Source organism: Pygoscelis adeliae, unplaced genomic scaffold (assembly GCF_000699105.1).
Source record: "Pygoscelis adeliae isolate BGI_AS28 unplaced genomic scaffold, ASM69910v1 Scaffold72, whole genome shotgun sequence".
NCBI lineage: Eukaryota > Metazoa > Chordata > Aves > Sphenisciformes > Spheniscidae > Pygoscelis > Pygoscelis adeliae.
Window position 1 is genome coordinate 2271996 of NW_008824286.1, and position 23850 is coordinate 2295845.

The 23850-nt window shown below is 41.1% G+C and overlaps 1 protein-coding gene across 1 annotated transcript in view; it reads left to right on the forward strand.

The window, feature by feature from the left end:
- The window catches only part of PTPRT (protein tyrosine phosphatase, receptor type, T), a 342215-nt gene that overhangs the window by 186769 nt on the left and 131596 nt on the right, over positions 1 to 23850 (forward strand). The window lies entirely within an intron of this gene.

Sequence of the window (23850 nt, forward strand, 5' to 3'; positions counted from 1 at the left end):
ATGTCACCTACACCCAAAGGAATGTAAAAGGAGGACTGCTTTAGAGGATTGTGTGAAGTGGAAGACAGTCCTACAAGAGAAGGTAAAGGCACTTTTATTAAATAGCGGAAAGCGGTGCACCAGCGTTCGCTGAGCGTGTTTCAGTTTATAGGTTCAGCATTTACCACGGTAAGATTAGAAAAAGTGAAAAAAAATTTTGCTTTTATGGTGATGTGAAAATCCTCACTGTGGGCTTGTGCAGCGTTTTCTGATACAGAGGGGAAGAACCACTTTTTTACTTTCCCTTTTATGTTGGGAGAATGTACAAATTTATTTTGGAAAAGGAATGGGTGCAAGAAGCAACTCTGCCATTGTCAGTGAGGTTCTGCTCCTTTCCTCTTCCCGTCCAGCTTCTCAGTTTGGAACAGCATGTCTTACAACATGGCACTCCTACATCTCCTTGCTAACACTAGCTGTCTCTAACATACTGATGGTCAAATGGAAAAAATCAAGCAGGTTTAACACCGGGGAGCTCTTACACTACAGCATGAGCAAGAGACAGCAACTTTCTCCTGGGCTTGAATGTAACTGCATTTTTTGGTCATCTCTCCAGCTGGCTCACAAAGGGTAGGCTGAATTTGATACGGCAAGACTAAATAAATGAAGTTCCTCTTGCTAATTTTGTGTCATTTCAGCCAGGCAATAATCCTTGACTGCTTAAGTCAAGGGGTCATTTTCTGTTGGTCGCTGTTGAGACACTTGTGGAAATCTTGGCAGGTTCATACCACCTGTCTGTACTAGAATAGCACTAACCCTTGCAATTTCATGGTTTTTGAAGGTGTACTACAGGCTATCCTGTGCCTCTGTAAGGAACTATGCAATAAAGCTGTCTATTTTTAAGGAATTGATCTGAATAGAATCAGTTGCAAATTCATTATTTTTTTAGCAACACAGGTGACCTATAATGGAACACATTTAAAATAATCCAAGTCAAATGATGGAAAAATAACTCCTTTTAATTTTTAAAGAGGGAGTTCCCTACTGAAATATTGCCTTGGGCTCAGCTCATTGAAAGGACTTCAGCAATCCGAGTAGCTTTTCTGCCTGAGCAGCTGCATAGAGATACTTTAATGCCTCCAGGGTAGTGATACATCATGGCAGTGCCTTTTCCCCTCAAGTCATATCATTGCTTGAGTCTCAGTGGAGGCACAAACAAATTTTTCTTTTCTGATAATGACTCTATGCATATTTGGCAGCTGAAGCCAAAGAGAAGTCAAGGTGAATTTCAAACTCTTCCTCCTTTTCCTCCTCCCCATCTCCAAAAGGATGAAAATCCCAGTGTTAAAAACACCAGCAGAACCAGAGTGCCTGAAGGTTGTCATGAATGGAAATGTTTTCCTTTCCTCTCCCTTCTTACATGTGAAAATTCATACAGAACATTCCCATTCTCCATGGCACCCTGCGACAAGTTCATTAGCTGGAGATAAAAATGCAGGTGAGCAGTTAACCATAACCTGGAGAGATGGCCAGAGCATGCTCAGGGTAGTTGTCAGGCTGTTGAAATCTGTATCTCAAGCAAATATGAGCGCAAGTAACGGGAGATCCTGGTTTTTAAATTGCGCCGTAAATAGAGTACAGGTACGTGCACAGAAACATCTCATCCTGCTACGTGCAATTGAAGTTTAATCTTCCTAAAAATACTGAGAAACATCCAATTTGTCCACGTAGTTGCATCTTTTGTATTGCTTGCTTAATCCCTAGCCTACTATAGATAGTAGGCTATCTACACCTTTGTCTCTACTAATATTATTTCAAGATTTCACGCCATGTGTCTAGCACCAAAGTAATTCCTCAGTAGTAATGACCACCAAAGAGTTATTTCAGACAGGGTTCAGCCATATTTCAGTATCATCATGGCCTTACAGTGCTTTAATAGAGTTCAGCAGACCTATTGGTTAAAGAGGGAAAAAAAAAGCTAGTGATTAGTCTCTGATAGGTTTTCAGTTCTTTCCCGTGGCCTACAGTACCGATCCAGGTAGAAGCAGAAGGCTCTAACGACAACAGAAGAGAAAAGGTCAAACTATGAACTTGTGCAGCGCTACTCTAATGAGGTCTCTGTAGGGAGCACAGTTCCTGAAGCCCAGCTTGTCACCAGGAGGAGCCGGGCAGCTCAGTGATGTGCTGGCAAATTTACAGCTATCTAGGAACGCTGCACTTGTGTTGCTGTCATTAGGGAGAAACAAACCCAAGAACGTACCAACATTTATTAAAAAAAATTCCCTGCAAAGTACAGATCAAGAAATATCACTTTATGAGTTTGAGCTAGTGCTGTCAAGTTCTGCATTACACCTGGAAGTACCTGGCTAGATTCACATGTAGGTATCGTGCAAGTGACGGTCTCCCAAACTGCCTTGGGCACAAACCCTTCTAATAAAACCAAATAAAAACCCCTCTTCCTCCTCCTAAGTAATAGTTCCCTCCTTGCCATCACCTTCAAGATCTGATTCATTGTATCTCGAGACTGTATTTTCTCTCTAGTTCTGTTAAAAAATTTGTTTGTAAGCTTCTAAAATGCTTCCAAATAAACACACTGTCTATTCTACTTACGTCCCACTTGCTTTTCCTTGGGACAGGTTTTCTTCTCAGATCCCTAATCATTCGTGCAGTTCCCTGCCAGGCAGACTTCCATATCGCACAAATTGCCGTTGCAGTTCGCACGTGCACTGCTTACATGCCAACTGAGCTGAAATTCAGCAGCGCAACCATCAGCAAGTCATTTGGCAGCCAGAATCACTAATTTTGTAATGACTGAATACTTCTAAAGAGCCTAAACAAAATGGAAGGACCTTAATGAACCTTTTTGACTTATGGAAGTCTCTTCTGATTGATATTTATCCTTCAAAATGCTATTGTAGTCTTTTAATAAAGGCAGCAATAGCCTTGCATTTAAAGCTGGTTTAAGAACCCCCTGCGTTTAGTTGGAGAATTAATTGTTTCACTGGGTACAGCCACAGCTGGATTTTTGAACAAAGGAACCTTCTAGATCCCCAAATCGGTATGTAATTGCAGTCTGTTTCTAGGGAGCAGAAACCTCTTGTTCAAGGCAACTTGGAAAGCTCCGGGAATTGCAAGTCAGTTAATAAGTATGCTGAAAAGATTAGGATATGAGCCGTGTAGAAAGCAAGTGATGGTAGAGTTCATTCTGGGGATGTTAGGGGAGCGCAGCAAAGCAGTTAGTAATACGAGCGTATGCCGAGTTAGTAGGTGTCAGTTGATCTGTCCAGTCAAGTAAGCCAGTAGGGAGATGCACAGGCTGCTGTTGCAAGTAAGCCCTGCAACGGAGATAAAGCTTAAGAGCTCTAGCTATAGTCAAGTCCCCAGGTAGCTTCAAGGTGTGTAGGTACTTACATGAGACAAGTAGATCAATCTGTGTTCAGAAACACAGCTAAACAGCGATAATGGATTTTGCTGGTACATTGGTTTGGGTAGAATGCTCTACAGAGATGTTTTTGCATGACATTCATGAAAGAGGCGTTATTACAGCTGTCTCTCATAGCGAGCTGAGTGGCAGAAGCTAATAATATTGTAATAAGTCCTGTCCTCCCTTCAGTCTCCTGGCAGACTGAAAGCACCACAACTTGTTGCTTTTTTTTTCTTACCAGTCCTGAAAAGCTGCTATGCTTTAAAATCCCTAATAATCAAATGGTGCTTATTATGCTTATACCATGTGGGAGTTCAGCTTCAAGGCCTTTGTGTACAAAGACATGCAACAAAGATTTTTTTTTTAATCCTAAGTGTGTGTAAAGTCAAACCACTGTCAAACAGCAGAAGGACCTATGCTGTCATTGGACTGCAGGAACAAGCAATCTAGTTTAAGGTCATGGACCAGCTTTGGCACTTAAATTCTCCTGCTTTTAGATGACATGAGGCTGTGTGAAGTGTTTGTTCCATAACCCAAATTGAAGTGCTTCAGATACATGGGTGGACCCAGATATTTTGTCCAAACTTGCATTTAATCTTGAAAATGTAAACAAACAAAATTTATTTATATCTGCACTTTACTGTTCATTTGGGCAGCTGGAAGCTTATGGGTGCACTCAGTAAGTGATGCTGGCTTTCGCCTTTGTAGATACATTTTTCGTGTGTAATCTATTTCTCAGGATTGTCAGTTTTTAGAATATTTTGCCCTTAAAGAGGAAGAAGAAAAAAAAACAAAACCATTTAGCATTCCTGTCTAAAATATTTGTCACGTTACTTGGGGGAAGGCACTGTTATAAGGTATTATAATCCTAGAAGCATTTAAAGGGTGGCTACGGTATATTCAGCTCCTTGGCTGGAAAAATGACTGTCAGACTGTTGAAGTCCTTTCAATGAGCCATGCCTAAAGGCAATGTTTAAACAGCAAGCTGTCTTTTTAAACATTGTAAGGTGTAGTCTTGTAATCACTTATGTTCTCGTCTTTACGATTATTAAGTCCCATGTGGGTTGCGCATGGGTCTTGGGAAAAATAAGGATGCATTTGCAACTTCTAACTAGCTAGTTTTCTCAGTCACTGTTTCTGCAATGCTGTAAATCTCTATTTAGATGCCAAGAATAATAATATGAGGGCCTTTCATACACAATTTCAGGTTTTTAATGGGATCCTTGGAGTCTAGTTCCTCTAATCCCAGTGGATTTGAGTTTAAATTGCACTTCAGAGGTTACAGATCCTCTTAGTTGCCATGTAAAATTGCAGTCTGTCCTTCATCATCTCTCCAGTTTCCAATATGCCATTTCTTCCCAATCACTTCGTTCACTTTTTCTCTGCAGGAGAGATCGTTACATGGAAACTGCCTCTTAGAGGGTCATGCATAAGGTCAATATTTGTGGGATGCACTGCCTGCATTTACTATAGGGTGGAAACAAATTTCTTCCACCTTTGACCACTGAAAATGTATACCTATTATAACACAAAGCATGATTATCTGGTGTGATAGCTATGCACTGCATGGATATGTATGCATTTCTATTCATAGCCTTTTTTTAAGCTATTCATGAAACCTGACATTTTTAGGATAAAATTTTCCCTGCTAAAAGGTGTAGCAAAAAAAGGTTTCCTGGAAAAGCTGAAAGGGTTGGAAACTCAACTTGGCTCCGTCGTTTGTTTGCTTATTTAAAGGCTTTTTTTGGTCAAGAACAGTGAAAAATGGCTCCCACAAGAAGGAAAGCAACAACCACAAAATCTTGCAACCAATTTATATAAAGCTCTACAGTCGAAACAGTAGAAAGATGACAATTCTTGGTAATTGCCTTCAGTGAGAAGTGGCTTTGAATGTTCCCATGAAAAATCAATCATGATACAGCTTCTCAATTGCATTCTGTGGATGCACGATACTCCTGGGATGAAGCTTTCTCACTTAAGCTCACTAAGCGTGCACTGAAGGAAGTCCATGCTACACACAGCTGGCTGCTGCATTTAGCTGAACATTAAGAGAACATTAAGGATACACTGTTAAGTGCTCAAAACCCAGGAAATGATCAATTAAGGATTGTATATTTGGTCCTAGCTTTATCCCTCTTCTGTAGGGGCATTTGACAATGCAGTCTTCATGCAATTGGATATTACTCTCTGTTCATCTGCAGCACTAATGTTGTTTTCCTTTGACACCAGATTTATATGGTGTCTTGTACTGCAGTATATTGTTTGTCCAGAGTCCATGAAAGTCAATTACACAAAGAATAAATGTTACTGCATCTCTACTATGTTGAATTAGAATTCTTTAATAATCTAAACTAGCAATGAAACTGTACGGCCATGTATAATCTGTTTAAGTTTGAAACTTTGTCAGCTCCTTAGTAGGCTGCGTCATCCTCTCAATTACATGGAAGGAAAGCTGTGCATATATACCCAGCTAAATTAGTTCTGTAGTTAACGGCTTTTTGTGCAGAATTGCACTGGAAGAGGGCTGGGCTGGGCTGGCTGCAGAGAAATTGTTCTATTATATGCTTGCTGACTGTAGTATTTACTGAGCACTTGGTGGACAGGTTGGTTAGACGCTGCCAATGTTCTGGGCCCCACTTAGTCAGGATTCAGGCCAGAATTTGGAAAATGAATGGTGCTGATTGCACTGATTTATTACCTTTTTTTTTTGGCAATTGAGAAGGGCGATAAATCTGAGCATTGCTTGCCTTAGCAGGTTGGGATGCCATGTCAGCCATAGACCCTGTTGTTCCGTTTCTGGGACAAGGCAGGGCTTAGTGAGACAGCTTTCTGGTGAAATTTGAGGAGCACAAGGACACAAGAAGTATCTGTTCTTTCAGCCAGCAGAATCCCACAGAGAGCCCTTTTTCCATGCTGTTTAATAAGGTAATATGGCTTATAAGCTCCCTGTCAGCCCTACAGTTCTAGTACGTGCTTGAGTGACCCCTCCGCCATACACAGGGCATTTAAGGTGGCTTATCTGATGCTGCAAGGAAAACTTAATTTACCTGTGCACAATAATACAGAAGCCAATATATGCAGCTGCTGTTCTGGTGCAACAGGATGGCTTTCCTCCCCCTGCCGCGTCTGGAAACATAAAATGCCGTGGCAGAACTGAAGTCGGTTGGAGCTGTGTTGATTTAAAGCTGATGTGGGGGATAATAGGAATTAGGCTCTGCTCTGTCTGTCTGGTACTTCCTAGGGCAATGACTCCGCTGGCTGGTCGTGCTCCTGCTGTCTCGGGAGGGCAGCGGCAGGGAGGGTGCACCAGATGCAGGCTGTCTGGCTGTTTACTCAGGTGCTAAACCCTGTTGAAAAGAGCCTGCTATATCTTTGTTGCTGTTGTTTCTCTCCATCCTGACCCAATTAGTTTAACACAGCCTTAAACTTAGGAAATGTTTAAATGATTTCCTAATTAGGGATACTTCACTGAATAAACCCCTTAAAGAGCTTTTGAACAAACTTCTTCAAATTATATAGGATTCTTAATTGTGCGCTACTCACGCACTGTTACTTGCAAGATATACTTAACTCGGAAGCATTTGTTACTGGTGCTCTTTTAAATCCTATGGTTTCCAGTAACATCTTGATGAGAAAATGAGAGGGTTTTTTGAGAAACTCAGGTGTCTGGGGTTTTTTAAATGTATGACAACCTCCAGGTAAATAGTATACTTGTGTTATAAATCGTATGAATCAACTGTTTAAAAAAATTGCTTGATCAAGCTTTCCAGAAATAAAAGCATAATACAGTCCCTTGAGCACAACAAATTCTTTGATTATGTTTTTATTGTTCTTTTGAAGCCAATAGACTTGCAGCTATATAAATCCAATGCAAATGAGTAAAGATATTTGGCTACAACAAAGCTTTTTTTTTTTTTTTTTTTAAAAGGAAGGAACTGAATTATTTTAGTGTGCATGTTGGGCTCTTTCTAAGCAAAACTAAGTGATAAGAACTGAAAAAAAAAACCCAAAACCTATTCTTTCTTATAACGAAGTTCAAATTAAAAAAATCTTTTTGTAGATATGTGAACATCTTGTCTTTCTGCCTTCCAATGCTTTATTTTCTTTTCTAGAAAAAACCCACAGTTTTGGTCTATTCTTCATTCTTCTTTCAGACATGCCCTTCATTGCTCATCCAGGAAAACAGTTGATTCTTAATCCCATTTCTTCCGTCCAATCTTTTGAAGTGCCAGTGTACCTGTGCAGTTATGGTAATATCGATACAGCTCTTTAACAATGCCATATTCAGATCTTACAGTATCTTGCTTAAAAAAATGTGGTAGTTAACTAAGTTGAGAGCAAACTACAGATACGTGTTTGTACTTCCTTCCTAGATGATTATTTCCCTTTCATCTTAAGTATTGCTTAATTTAGCAAATAGATAGGATTGAAAAATTCAGATGTGGTGGCTTTATCCTGTTAATTGGTGCAACTGAGGAACTGTGTAAAAGAGGAAAAGCCAGTCAAGGTGAGCTTCTCATCGCCTTCAAAAGGAGAAAATGCCAGTATTATGGTTCCTTTTGGGAAATTAATCTGATTGCTGTCCTTTGTGCGTGTGTATTAGACCCGGTCTTTAACTATGATCCTGTCATCCAGGGCACAGGATGGGTTTGGGTTTAGTTTCCCGTGCTCTACTCTCATTACCAACCCCTGTCACTTTGAGTCCCTTGGGCTCCCCTTTTGCCTTCTTGTTTTGCCCTCCCTGTTTGTTACTGATTTTTCCTGATTTCTGTTCTCCCTGCTGTCCAGCTGGTATTGCTGACAGCAAGGGTGGGACAGCTTTCAGAAGGATGTTGGCAGCTGCTAGGTTTTAGCACAGGGAGAACGACTTACTCTTCCTTTTGTTTCTAATTCAACTGCTTTTGGCTGCAATGTGAAAAGCGACTTAGGGTGAGGCAGAGACTTGCCTTGGAAAATAAGCACAAATGGATAGTTTAAGATTTAAGTGACTAAAAATATGTGGTCTTACAGTTATCAGCTACAATAATAGCTAGGACTGATATGTTATCTATAAATGTGCAAAAACATTTTATACGTACGTGGGTCTTGCTTCTGTTACTTTATGGTGCATAGCAAACGGAGCAGCTGTAAGTGATGTTGTTAGTACTCCATTGTGTTGGTTTGGGTTTTTGTTCATTGCCTGCAGCTTTCACTACGCCCAGTGTAGCATGGCAAACCAGCAATGAGATATATTAAGGAATGCTTTCAGCATCAAGAACTAACTGAGGAACAAGTATGGAGATTGAATAACCGCCTCAATGCTGCAGTCCTATCAAAGCAATTTCTATAGTTGTCATTTTCTGCCATTAAACTGAACAATGAGGCTCTCCAATAAAATCATATGAAATAACAGCTCATTAAAAACTCTCCTTAATATATAGCATGCTAATTAATGTCAGTGGGGTGCAAGTTTGAATGGCAGAATAGACTATAATGTTTAGAAAGTAGGTAAAATAAAAGAAGATATTTTATCATTAATGACCTTTTAGTAAACCTAATGAAATCCTTAATGGCCTGAATACATTACTGAGGCGCTCCCAGTTGCTTTGTTACCTACTCCATTCTTCCTCCCTTTCTCATAGACATTAAACTTGGTTTTATTTGTAGAAAACAAAAAGCAATAAGGTCCCAAGGAAATATGAACAGGAAGAAGGAATCTGAGCAAGAAGGAGAGTAGATGAGACTTCTCAGCCCTGCTCACCCAGTTCCTGGTCAAGGGAAAGGCTGGGTATAGGACCATGTTATATCCTGTCTTGTATACGTGTTGTCTGTGTCTGTATTCAGGTTTAATTGACTCCGCGTTTGTGTGACTCTCAGTAAATAGGCTAGGGAGCAAATGGGCCTCATTTATTCATGGGGTCTCCCTAGGTTAACTTCCATATTCTTTCCTAGAGCTGCACTATGGCTTTTTATACTGTTACCAACCATGCTGTGCTTGTGCTGTGACTAAATTAAAGGACTTTATTCTTCAGGGCTCTTAGTCTTTCACATGTTGCCAGCCTTAAATATAACTTGCAAAAATGCTGTTTAGCGCTCCCTTAACCTTCTCCCAGAAGAAGTAGTACACGAATGGAAAAATGAAAGGCCTTTGCTTCCTTCCATTTCCTGGATGAAATTTAGTGGGCTGGGGAGGGATGTAAGTAGCAATAATTGCCTGGCTTAAACTGAATTTTAAGATGGAAAATGTGCCCAATCATCTGGTCGTAAAATACATTCTTTAGTTCTGAAATCCAACACTGGAGAAGGATTGTTCACTAACCTGTTCACTAACTCTTTCCTGTTCATTAGAAGATAACTTTCTTCATATTATTCCTTTTGTGTAACAGTCGGTGCAATTAACTTTAGTCTTGTACCCCAAATGTCTGAAACTTCCTGATAAGATTGAGACTAATGTCCATCCCAGCTGCAATCCAAAGTCACCTGCAGCAGTAATTGTTCCGAAGAAGCACGGGCGGTTGGTGAGTCTTAGAAAAAAGAGCCCATGGCTTGCTGTGTAATCATGTTTCAATCAGCTTTATAAAACCATGAAATTGATTGTCCCCCTGACATACCGTACACTTCGGAGCAGATACTGTGCTAGGCAAGTTAATTCCTTATTTGGCTCCAAGCACACAAAAGAAGGGAGCTTTTTTCTTCCCCTCCTGTTCTCACAAACCAAGGAGGAAGGGAGCACAAATCACCTTGAAATCAGAATTTGAGAGCATAGCAGCATCAGCCAGCCCTGTTTTGTTTTCCTAATCATCCAGTGAAAAGCATGGTGATTTAGAAGAAAGATGCCCAGGCTGTTGGCTGCATGCAAGGGAGAGCTTGGATGAATGACAAAACCAGTGGTGGTGATGACCAGGTAATCAAAGAGCTATAGGAATTGTAAAAGTTGGACAGAAAGGAGAGCTAAGTGAGTGTCTCGTTAATGTGGTGTCCTCTTCAATATTGGAGTTGACTTCTCTCTTCTTCTGGAGCTGAAAAAAAGGGGATGCTGTGAAGATACAGTCTTGAGGCAATGAAGAGTATTCCTCCTCAGATACCTGCAAAGAAGGTCTGGCCTTGTCTTCATAGAATTTGATTCCTGTTTCAAACTCCCTCATTCCAGGAATATTTTGGTCTTTCAACATAAGTGAAACTCCATTCAAAGTAAATCCGAAATCAGCCCACCAGTGAAAATTGTAGTCTTAACCTGAGTCTCGTCCCTGGAGGATTTAACATCTCCAACATTTTTGTATTTTGTATTGAAATGTTCCCAGTTCAGGGTCAGTCTTCAGTCTGAAATGCTTCTTCTGCTGGAAGTGGTTCATTAGTCGCTGAGCCTTCATGGGCTAACTCTAAAGTTCAGAAGAAGGAATCAAGAAAAGCAAGGCTGTTGCTGTCACCATTAAAACGCTCCTACAAGGTCCATATCTCGGATAGAAACTCTGAAGAGTTTGGAAAATATATATTTATAATATAATATTGATATATAATAAAATAAATATAATGTAAAAGAAAATATAATAAAATTTATTAATGTATAATAAAAATAAAAAAACAAAACCTCTGCTGAAACAGCAAAAGGTGCTTCTATCCAGATTTATGTTGTCTTTTAGAATGAATGATCTTTCTCTAAGGCTTACTTTGGTGACTTTTCCATAGTCAGAAATGTGGTCCCCCAAACTGCAGGGCAAGTTCAGGCCTTTTCTCCTCCACGAGCCCTGCACAGGACTGCTCCCACGTGGGAATGATGGTTGCTCCAACCTGCTAACCCCCAGCTCTTCCTGTAGCTGGAATACTGGCTGCAGAGCAATGTGATGCAGTGGGGTTTTTTGTTTTGTTTTGTTTTCTTTTGCACAGACCACAAGGGGCTTGTGGCTGCAGAATAATTATTAGTTTGTTTACTGGAGAAGAGAAATAGGAACACAAGTCATGCACACAGAACTCCCGCATATTACAGTCTAGGACGTTTTTCCTTTTAGTGCTTGACGAGGTTCTTTTTTCCACTGAGCCAAAAGGTTCGTCTGAGCTCTTTATCTGTCCCTGTGACGGTGTTAAACTTGTATCACAGTTAGAGGAAAACAAAATAATGTGCAGACAGCATTATTAGCTTGCCATTTTCTTATTTAGGACAGACAAATTAGAAATTATTCAGGTTATCCAGACAAAGGTTACATCCTCACCTAGCTATCATCCTTATTAAGGATGAACTTTGTGAACTCACCCATGCTGCTGCTGAGCAAACAGCGCTGTTTGGTAGATGTAACTCAGTCCTTTTCCTGGAGACTGTAATCCTTCTCTCTCGTTATACTTTATAAAATCTGTCTTGTAATGCTCCACATTCCAGAAACATTCTCTCTTCTTTCCAAACTTCTTTATACACTAGACCAGATTTCCAGCTAAATAAAACCACGGCTCCTGCTTTCAGAGGTGTGCCAGCAAGAGACAGGTCTGTTGCTCAACTGACACTGAAGTTCGAACAACCTTGGCTTGGGCAGGAGTAATGAGACACAGCCCTGGGCTATAAATTACATTGACTTGGGAACGAGGGGAATTCATTCTGCTTTGCCCGAGGCAAAGGTCTGCTGTGCTGTCAGCTGAGTTTCTTAGACTCTCAGTTCCCTCTGTCATGGTAATCAACTACCAAGAAAGCTGCTTATGAAAGAGTTTTGAGGAAGTCCCTTGTTACCTGCTACTAGTTTAACTTGTGTAATCTCAGCAGCAGCAGCAGAGGGGCATCTATTTCTAGCTGCTTTACTGACAGATTTAAATAAAGACGGTGGACTTTGTGGACCTTTGGAACAGCCTTTCTGGACCATGAGAAATTCCCTGCAGCTACAGTGGTTTGCTAATAGTCGTCATGTGAAGAAATGGTATTGATGAGCTGCAGTTCTGTCTGCTGCATGGAGATCTTGGTGTTTTCCTTTGTTACTCTGAGCTCCTCAGTGGCATGAGAAGAAAAAATTTGTCAGTGTGTTTGACATTTCTAATAGGGGAAGCACGGTAGCAATGGCTCTATTTTTCCCAAACAAATCTGAGATACAGAGGAAGCCCTAGTGAAGCTTTTGTGCCTGGGCAGAATCAAGATGTACAGTTTACCCACTGCTTTTTCATGTCATTACATAATTGTTTTAGCAGCTTTGCTCCTAAAGGGCTCCACGCACATCTCGGTGACCAAATTATTTGCTGGGATTTAACACAGTGCTGTCTAAACAGAGTATCTGTGAACATAATCCTTAACAATATGCTGGGGGCACACACTGCTTGTGGAAGCCTTGCCTGTGATTAATCAATTAAGAATAAGATAAACCCAACAGCGGTTCCTCTGTTTTGGTAGACAATTCGCAACTCGCTGAAGCTGAACATGCATCTGTACCTGTTTGCAGTTCTACATAGGATTTTCAGCATTGTCTCAAATTAGATAAACGTAGAAATAAAATACTCTGCCAATTGTTGCTGTGCACAGCAGGTCCTTTAAGAATGACAGCATCTGTTTTTTTGGATAAAGCCTCCTTTTTGTACCAATAGTAACATTCATGGTACAGAGCAGGACAGCGATGTTTTTACAGTCTTGCCAAACAGTCTGTGTGTAGGTGGTTAAGAGGATGCGTTTTGCATTTGCTGATCTGTCTGTGTTATTGGGCTGTTTGTAAGTTGAGTCCTGCATAAGATTGGCTGGATTGCCATCTGGTCAGGAGATTCTCAGGGTTTTCACAAGTCTGTTACGGGTCTTTTCTGAACTTACGTGCTGTGTCAGTGGAGATGAGAAAACTGACAGAAACTCTTTAACCAGTAAAATGTTACTGTTGTACTATATAGATCTCATTAGGAGACCTGCTTGCTGCACGCCTTTACAGCAAAACGCTGGTATGTTGTCCCTGAGCACTCAAGTGTTTGCATCACGTGCAATGCATGTCTCTTGCCTCTCTCCCCAAATAAGCAGAGTGAAATAAAATTATTGCTAAAAGCAATTAACAGCTTTGAATTAATTTTCATGCACCCTCTTAACTGTTGGAAGAGAGAGGTGGCATTTTAGAAGATAGAGATGTATTTTATTTTTCATTTAGTTACCTTCAGAAAATTTGGGAGCTCCTGCTGATAATATTTCTGAGACTTCATACTAAAGGAGTGTTAATTTTTGGGAAGAACACTTTCTTCCGCATTCTCTTCTCACCTAAGGGGATGCAGGATTTGGGCCGTGTACTCTGTGATGTGGTTAGTACAGCTTTTAGCAATCTCTAAATTTGCTGTTTATAAATATTTCTGCATATAAACTCTGCTGCTTATAAATGTTGCGCGCAGCTAAACACACTGCAAACTGGTACAACCCATTCAGCCTTGCCTCCCCTCAGAGAGCCATTATTTTGTTGAAGAAGGAAACAGATGAGGTGACAGAGCTCTTTTCTGAGGTGGCACTTATTTTTTCTACTTCTTGCTATTGCAAGCAGATCCGTCCCTGGATTCAAATGTAGAGGAAGAGATGTTGCCTTCTGTTCAACAGCTTTTTCTTTTCATGCTAAAGTCCCTAGAGAGAAATATGCATCAGTGGATGGGACTATTGCTAGGTATCATTGTAATCTTCTGCTATTAAATGAAGCTTAACATCACTGCCAAGAACCTGCTACATTGAGGAGCCAATGTCATGCATTCAAGGAAGGGACAAGAGATGACCACCTAAGAGCTGATGGGTGCCTGCCTTCTGTTAAAAAGTTTGGAAACTGGCTTGATGGCTAGATGTAGTTTTGTAGCTCAAGAACCTGAATGTCTTTGCAGGTGCCTATGTGAAACTCTATCTAAATCTGACTTCTAGAGAGATTTCTGGGGCCACTACCTTCATTCAGAACAGATACACTGTAAGAATAGCCTTGGCTTTTTGAGTTTCTGGGTGCCTCTGCATCCAAGTTCTAAATAATTACAATGATAGACCTGTCTGATAACAGTGGACTTGGAATTTGATCGTTGGTTTCTCTTGGCTCTTAACCAAAACTGTTTTTTCTTCCCTTGTTTCCTGGTTTGCAGCTGTGGTCCCTGGCCAGTGCCATTCCTTGGAAATGGGACCATTCCTTTAGCCTCTTTTGGGTGTTACAGATTCTGCAAAGGGGGAGTCTGTGTGGGGGACCTCATCTTGTATCCAGGTGTTTCTAACGTTAAGTGCTTCTAGCAGCCGTGTTCTCAGTTCATTGATTTTTGTTGATATGATAGTAAAAATGAAAGTAACTCTGCTTGAGAGTGAAAAAAGGGTGAACAAAAAGCCCACATACCTGCCAGTATTTGAAACTAAGCAGGTCCTCATTGCTGTAAGAGTGGAAAGAGCGCTCTCTCTGCAGATGAATTTTGTGAGCAGCAGGTCACGCAGACATCAGAGACTATAACATAATGACTTCGTGTCAGAGTGTAGCTTGTGCTCTTGTACTTGCATTACTTCTCACTTAGAGTACTCATTGTACCGTACTTCTAACCTGATAAACATATCTGGAATGAGAATGCTCAGCTGTATCTTAATTATAGGAGCACTGCTGCTTATTTTGGGAGGTATCCTGAGGTAATGATGACATGCTGAATGAATGCAAAGTGGTACTTTTCGAAAGAGTTTCTAAAGAGTAATTCTGGCCTGTCTTGCTTCTGTTAATATTGTCGGCATTTTGGGGTCAGTCCAATTCCATGGTGGATGTGTTTTGACTTGTACAACGCTGTCCTAGGCACGCTGTGATTAGATCCGTCTCACCCTTCTCATTCTAATAGTCACCTGAGTATTTGGACCTGCAGAATCCAAATTATGAATAGTAGCTCTCTATGGATCTACTGGTGTCAGTATGTCGCCCGTACATAGCAGGTGGACGTTGTCAGGGAAAGTAGATGCAATTGTGAGAAATGACTGTGTAAACTTTCTGGAGGGAGTAGGCCTGTCTCATTCAGGGATACTTTAGCTTCAAGTTGTGAGGGCTTAAAACTTGTTAGCCTTACACAACCAGTGCTCTGCAGCAGTGTCCCGCGCTTCCCCATGGCTCTTCGTCATGCACCGGTCACATTGGGTTTGTGTGACTCAGTTAAAAGCAACAAGGTTTGAAAAAAGACTCACAGGTCAGATTTGGCCTGCTTAGCCAACATTAGTGAGACATGAGAAGACTTGGACCCAGCTTGGCACTTAGAGTGAAAAGTGAGTTTGTAAGGCTGGCAGGTGGAGAGGTTGGGGGTTCTGCAAAATGACCAGCTCATACAAACAGCCCGACCCCACTAACTCCAACTTCAGTAAGGTTTTCCTCTTTAAATCAGCTGAGTATGTGGCTCAGTATTTTCTTTGCCAACTTCAATGCATTTTTTTAATGAAATTTAAGCCATTAAGAATGAAAGTCTGCAATACATTTCTAATTTTTAAAAATGGCTTAAAAATAGGATCATGATTACATCAGCAGGAGGCAATTTTTAAAAAATTTATTGCACTGTGAAAACTAATAGAAACTTGATGCAATAATCAAAGTGCCTGTGTCTGTTTTAAGTTATGCTAGTTTTCTCCAGAAGTGGCCCATAAAAATTTATATTATTTTTAGAGTGTTAATTAGCTAAGTATGTAAACTAAAATAATTTTGAGCCTTTGAGACATTCAGAGGGGAAGAAAGGACAATATAAATGTTCATTTTTAATTCTTATTTATTTGAAGAGTAATTATTTCCTTTGATGCTAAATCACCTTTTCTTCTTCTCACTCGGTCCATGAATTTTCTCTCTGCTAACAGAACCTTGGGATTTTATTCCCAACACTTTGGCCTTGTCATTCAGCTTTATTAAACCGGCGGTTTGTTTGAACACTTCAGTTACTCATTAAATTTTACATTTTCTCTAGCTGTATTAATCACTGCTTTTTATGAACTGGGAATGTAAATGATCCCTTTGCTATCTATGCCGTGGGATAATTTGCCTTTGTAAGAGGCTTTTCAGCATTTCATGCCGTTTTCCTAGTCATGTAGTAAGTAGGGGTTTTTCCCTTCACTATAAGATTTACATCGGATCCTGCCTTTTGCTGTTGTTTTCTGCAGAACAATTCACCCAAAAGTCTGGTTTTCATAAAGCTAACATTCCTGTTTACGTGTTTCTCTGGTATTAAACTGTGTGTGTGCACATGGTAAAATGCAAACTCAGGAGTCTGTTCAAAGGAGGCACTCTGTGGCTCGGGGAGAGTAATAAATCCTTGAGCGTTCAGAGCATGTACACGCAAATGGAAACTGCCTTAAGTCCCTTGTGAAAATTTAGCTTACTGAGATCAATGACTTGCGTGCATGCCCAGTATGCTACACAAACAGCCTGATCACAGAGACAAAATTTCTGATAAATTTGCTTGTGGTCTGACAGCAGTAATGACAGCAAGGTAATGTGGTGAAGGCAGGTACGTGCAATGTGCCTTTCTTTTGGTGTTTTACACTTATTTATTCACAACAAATTTTCTCATAAACGTGAATACTTTGTAGTGAGGAGCTCCAGAAGAAACGGGCTTGTCGTCTCAAGAGCCGGGGAAGGGAATCCGGTGTTCTATCCAGTAGCTATTCCAGGAGAGTTGATGGTGGTAAGAGCACCCAGGAATCTTGCTCCTCGCCACAGCTGAGGAGGATGAGGAAAGAAATACTGTTCTTGATCACCAGTGCTATGCCCATCTGGTCCTACTGGCACTCCAGTTGAATCCTGGTGTTTGTAGCCTGTGGCACTATCCATGTAACTCTGGCTGTAGGGAACCTGGCACTGAAAAGGAGACAGAGCATCTAAATGCTAGGAACGTTAGGAAAATGTTAGGAAATGTTGGTGTGTTCATTTGTTGTGGGGCACATGAGTGCTCCAGAGATTCTTTAAGCCTGCTGTAATCTGTCTAGCATCACAGTTTGTCTAGGTTATTGTTGAAGATTCAAATCTAAGTTTGAGAAACACCAAACCTGGAAGACTTGAGCTTCCCCATGAAGCAATAGGCTTCTCTTAGTAAATGGTTTTGATACAGAAAACACCAATACTTCTGGGATCGAGACCTACACTCAAATGTCCTCTGTGGTAACCTGAACTCCCTGGGAATAGTTCAGATTTGCTCTCTGTTTCCCAGGGCTAAGAATTGTGCAACAAGGGCACCTCAAATTTCCCATAAGGATGAAGACAGCTGACGAGGGGTCCTGGGACTCACTGAAGCCGTAGGACGATTAGGTTTCATTGCTTGGGAGGGACAGAGTGGGTAAGAATGACCAGACTGCTCATGATGGATTAAAAGAGGGGAGAGGCTTCTCTGGAGTGCCAAAGGATTGAGTTATCTCAGAACAAAGTGTTATGACCGATTAGTTTTTTCTTGCTGGTTGATCATAAACTAAAGAAATGACTGCAGAGCAGTACTGCTAGCTAATTCCCTCTGCTAACAGAGTGAGTTGCACTGAACAGTCTGTGTGTGTGTATGCGTAAAATATATCAAAACACACTTAGACTGCTGTGTCTTTAGGCAACGTCTTTCATGCAAATCGTGGCTTTTTTTCAATAAATTACCCTTAATTTGAATCAATAAAAAAATCTGCCTTTCCATTACTGTGTGATGACTCTCTCCGGCTCCCTAGTGAATTCATAAATCTGTTTCACTTTCAAGCCTCCAAATTATTTTAATAAGAAACAAGGAGAAGCAGTATAAACTAAGTTTTCTGCGTCACTTTTCAAGACCAGGTGTCTGCACTCTAATTTGCCACATTTTGATGCTACCCTACTCGTGTTTTATACTTAGGAGCCTAAGCTGAGCTGCATTCAAATTTGCATTCTCATTATTACTATTCAGAGTCTGAATGCTTGTTGGTAAAAGGCACTAATATTGCAGTAAGTCCAGGAGCAGCTGGTAAGTCTATTTAAATTACACTTTGTAGCAAGCTCAAAATGTCAATGTAGGATCCTTTTCCTTCTATAAAATGCCCTGGTATTTTTTTCAGGGTAAGTTTAGGCAGCAGCCACCTAAAGGTATTTTATTTACCTTTTAGGTATGGCTAAACATAATGTTTCTATGTTCCTCTTTTTAAACTTACTGCCATCTTTCAGCTGACGTACTAGATTTGGAGAACTCGTATAAGGGGTCTGTAAAATCTTGAAATCGGGCTAGAAGAACCTGCCACAAAATACTGTATTCACAGCTTTGATATGAATAAGAAGCAATTATTTTTATGCTCTTTGGGGCTGAACTACTATAGGCTTTGAGGTTGAAACCATGAATCACTTGAGACTATCAGAAAATATAGGCCTGCACTAATCAAGGGGTTTTGTGTTGAAGTTACAGCAGCTCAAGCTTGACCACAAATAGACTACCTTTTCTAATGTTCTCATTTAGATTTTTGAAGCCTTTTTTGTGAGTCCTACAGGAATGTGTACATACTCTACCCATTTTTTTATTTGATTTGTGGAAGCCCCTGGACTACTTCCTTCACCTGAAATTTTTTTATGCAGGTGCAGACTACTGCACAGCAAGTGTAACTATCCTGGCCAGCTTGTTTTTCTTAGTCACCTTTAAAATAGCCTGCAGAGTGTCAAGCATCCAGAGGAAAAAAAAACTGATGTCAGGATTTTGGAAAGCGTACTCTGGATGGGTGGAGGAGAGGGTGGCATTAGAATGATCTGCTGCATGAATCACTGTGACTAAGTGCCCTTTACATACTTGCCTGGGGTTGCAAAAGACGGGATTCAGAGCCTTGAGGGGGTTCTTCCTGCCTTTTGCTCCCATTGCCCTGTTGCAGTCATCTTGCAGTGTAGGAGGCATGGCTTAGGGTTACAGTTTTTGGAAATATGGGACAGTGTGGGAGAGAGTGCTAAAAGAAATGCCTTAAAGAGGGAGAAAATATTTTCTTTTTCATCAGAGAAAACATACACTGTTTCTTGTTCTGTGATCCTCTAATTTTGCTTTATAATTGTAAACCTAATGAAGTACATTTTGAAAAGCGCCTGAGACGTTCAAGTTTAGTTTTATTCTGCGATTCCCAGCATGCAAAGCTTAAGTCTACATCTGCGGCAATTAACCTTGTTCACCTCCTCACCGTGAGAAGTTAAAAATTCTTGGCTTCCTCTGGTTGCTCATCGAGGTGCCGCTGCTCTGCCTCTCTGCCACCTACTCCAGCTCTGTGTCCAGACGTGGACACAGCGGTGGTGTTGGCAACATGGCTTTTCTTGGCACTATGGACAGTGACAATGAGAAGCCAAGCTGTTTTCTTCTACTTCTGCCCCCTCAAAACACTTCAGGAGCTGGGGGTAGGGAGGGGAGGGAGATAATTGCACCAAATAGGACAGACCTAGTGCAAGTTCCCACTGGTGCTCATGGGGGCCAGGAAAGATCCTTGCCAAGGTGGAGGGCTCTGACAGGGGGGACCAAAGAGTTGAGGTACAGGTTTTATAGAGATTTTGCTGCTTATTTACAAAGCAGAGATGGAGCTAGTCAGACTCATCTGGCCGCTTGGTGCTTGATTTTACAGCTAATTAGTGAAAGGGAAAGAAGAAGCAGAGCTAGATTATCCTAAAGGGGAAGTTGGAACAATAAATTTGGACTATTTTAAACTTTGTCTTTTGAGACTCTTTTAACCGTGGTGCCTTTTAATGCAGCCTAAACCAGCCCAAAGAATCTTTAGAGCATCACAAGGAATTTGGTGATAAAAAAGAGGGGTGGAGTGAAGACCGCTCGGAATATCACTGCTAGCGTGGAGAACAAAGAAAAGGCGATTGAGCCAACCTAATGGATTATCCAATGAACACAAGTTATGGTTGACTATATTCCTACAGATGAAGTAAAAGGAAAATCCAACAGACCGTTAAAAAAGGGAACAGAAATGTATCTTCTTTCACGCTTGTTTTGAACTCAAGAGCAGGCAAACGTAATGGAGTACAGCAAGTGTATTATGCCAAGAGTATTGCAAGACATTTTAAAAGTGCAATAGAAGTGTTTTCATGTGGATTGGAAGTTGATTACAGGACCATAAAGCCAGAATTGGAGTTGAGAGGTATCTAGAGATCTTAACAGTTCACTTTTCATTCATGTGGTCTCCACAATCTGTGTTCAGAAAACAAAATAATACAGCTGAAAAAAACCCCTTTACAACGTAAAATATACCATAATGCACATAATACAGTTATTTCTGTGCTAGTCAGTGTTTGAGTGAATGCCCGTATTTTCTCAAATTGAATAAAAAACAAAAATCAATGTAACGTGGGGAGAAAGGTCTAAAGCTGACTTTAGTTTGTCCTTGTGCGAACAAAATGAATCAGCCTCTGCTCCGAGTGCTCTGTGTGCGGCCTTCACTGATGCAGTTCTCAGACTTGCCCGTTTGGACACGTATCCCTCTCTTTTGACCAGGCAGTTATATCTGAAGAAAGAAGGATTTCAGTGTTCAAAAACAAACTGCTTTTGTGTTTGCTCTGCTCAAATTTCTCACCGGAGCCATCCACCTTGTGCACCAATGAACAGAGGCTACACCAAGCTTCAGAATAAATCCGGGATCCTAGTTCAGTAACTCGGAGTGGGTGAGTGAGATAACAGCACTCAGGAGAGCCAGGGTGACATCTGTGATGGGAAAGAGAAGTACGTGGGCATCATACGATGGTTTTTCTATTGACTGTCTGGTGGGAGTGGAGAGTCACAGCGAACAGAAGCATTTCTGCCCGGAGAAAGCAGCTACAAATAGAAAATCACAGCGAGAGATGGATCATGGTACCATTTTTTTCACAGTTTTTCAGTGGTCAAGAGGCTAGTGGGCACTTGCTTTTTACGGCCTGTCCTCTGAACAGCCCTGTTTGGCCAGTTCTTTCCAGCGTCCTGGACACAGGGTGAGTGAGATGCCCCCACTGATACTGCAGCACTGTGAAGAGTTGGGGGGGAATGTAGCTTCAGCTTCAGACTTTTGAACACATTTTCTGCACTTAGGCTACTGCATGTTTTTTCCCCTCTACAAAGAGTATTTAGTTGTTCAATGAGACGTATCTCACTTTCAGCTAGTGGATAGCTCAGAGACACCTTTGTGTGGGAAGTCACTTAAAAAAATTGAAACCTTTTTTTGGTAGGAATTTTTAACTTGCTTTATACACCATGCATTTTACAGCCTCTGGCTTTTGTGCAAATATAGTTCAGGTGAATAAACCAGAAAACTTACTGCAGCAAACCTGATTGGAGACGACCTCTTCTGCAATAGTAATAAGATTTTATTCATGGAGTACCTAAAGTATTTGCATAAACTATATCCCAGTTATTTGCTCCAAAGCAGTTATATCCTGAGGAACAAGGGATGTTGTTTTTCCAAGGTGATGGAGGATTTCCAGCGCTTTTCTGACTTTGGACTCTCCCCAGGACATTTGAAAATTAGGCCCAGGATTTATTCAAGAGGAAACCGGTAACAGTGACTTTATTCAGCAGAAGTCGTAAACAGTCTGTGCACAAATGAAAGCCCTCTGGGTGTAAACACTGTGAAGTCTCTTTAAAGGCCCTGATATATCAGGCACAAGATTCGTTCTTTCTGATGAAATATTTTGATTAGGGTGGAAAGCAAAATCACAGTGTAAAGTCATATGCCCCTGGGTGAGAAGGGGAGCAGGAACTTTCCAGCAAGGGTGGGAAGGGGGAGGATGTTATGCGATGATTAGGAATTCATGGTTCTAGGGGAACTGAATGGCTTTTTCAGCTGAAAACATAGGACAAATCCTTTAAGGTTTAGATGATACGACATGTATATAGTTGAGATGTAGAAAGATTGTCAGAAAAGGTTTTTGGGACTGAGGGGCGGTAGGCTGCTTACCCCGCAGGCTCGGCTTCTGCACTGCTCTGAAATAGGGTTCGTGCTGCCGTGGCGGTGGGGTGGTGTGTACCTGTCTCCTCCACAGAGCCGGTGGCGTGGCACAGCCTGGTCATCCCACCCACACTGGAGCTCTCGTGGGTGCCTCACATCCGCGCCTCGCAAAGGTGCTTGCAAACGTGGGGGCACATCGCACCCTGGCAAGGGTTGATGCCTCAACCATGGTGGTATTTCTTTTTGTTCATGCAGCTGCAGGGCTTCCTAATGCTCTTCCTAATGCAGCTGTCACAAGCTGCTTGGCTCACAAGTGTTCCCTCTTTAGGGCCTTCCCTCCGTTTTAGGGGAGAAGATATTGCATAGAGGGTGGGGTGCGTTCCCAGTGTAACCCTGCTGTGGTACCAACTCTGCCAGGGCCTGTCCTCTCCTCTCCTCCTCCGTTTCCCCAAACGCACACCTGTGAGATGGGCCTGCGTCCTCACGGTTCATGGCACTGTTATAGCGAGATCGGGCCAGCAGGTGTACTCTTCAAATTACAGCTGCACGAACAGCTAAGTAATATTCATGAGAACTTCAACCTTGTCTACCTTTGCAAAGCTACTCAGGAAAATATGTTCCATCTTGCTATAAATACTAATATGCAAGACAGCATCTTAACCACTAAATTCCAAGCAAATATTTTGCATATCAAAATCTATTTTCTTCACTCTGTTATCTAGCTGCAAAGCTGACCATTTTTCTGCTAGAATATTGCAGAAGCAACTTGGCTTTTTTGCTGGCTGAAGCCATTCCGGTGGATTTATTTGCTATTACTTAGAACGTTAAAACAAGGATTTTTACATTGGCTTCAGGAAGAATTTCTTGCCCTCCTATTTATGACAGGTGTGCGTTAGTGGGGGAGCTGGGTTGTCTTCCCTTCTCTTTCTTAAGGCTGAATTAGACTTGGAACAGTTTTCAAAATCTTTGCAACTGGCCAGCCTGTATTTTTTTGACTTGAGAGACAGCTGTAAAAACTGCAGTCAGAGTAATTGTTTTAACACACAATGCCAAAAAATGGTCGCACCTTCCATTGTAATGCATTCTGCCTTTCTGGCATGCTATGGCAAACTCATCTTAGAAAATAACAGTGTATGAAGAGCATGGCGAGGAATAGGCAATCAGATTATTTGATGATTAGCAAAGCATGACAACTCTTACACGTTTTATTCATGGGTATTTAGTGTTTGAGTTGCCAGTGTTTTCAGTTCTGCTCTAAGTCTGAAAATTGAAAGATCCGGGCAAAAAAGGAAGTACCAAAATACTAACATATAAAAATAAATTTTGATTTAGGGATGCTTGTGTGAAAGAGGAAAGACAGGCCAAACATTTGAGTCCTGGATTGTGTCAGAACTGATTTACAAGTGAGTTGTGATCCTTAGTGCTCTGCAATTCCTTCACTGAAGATGAATTTTTAATTTTTTGTGTGAGTTTTCAGAGGTTGATCTTAGGATAAGAATGCAGCTCTGGGCTTTTATTTTTTCTTCCTTTTTTTGATTCACTTATCCTCTGCTTTTGAGATGAGCATGTAGACATGCACTTAAAATTCCCTTGGCGGTAAAGGAAGCTAAACGTGTCTTTGAGTGGTTTGCTGGGCTCAGAACATTTGGTTAGGTGATTCCGGTTGGTGTATAGTGTAAAGTATTCTTAC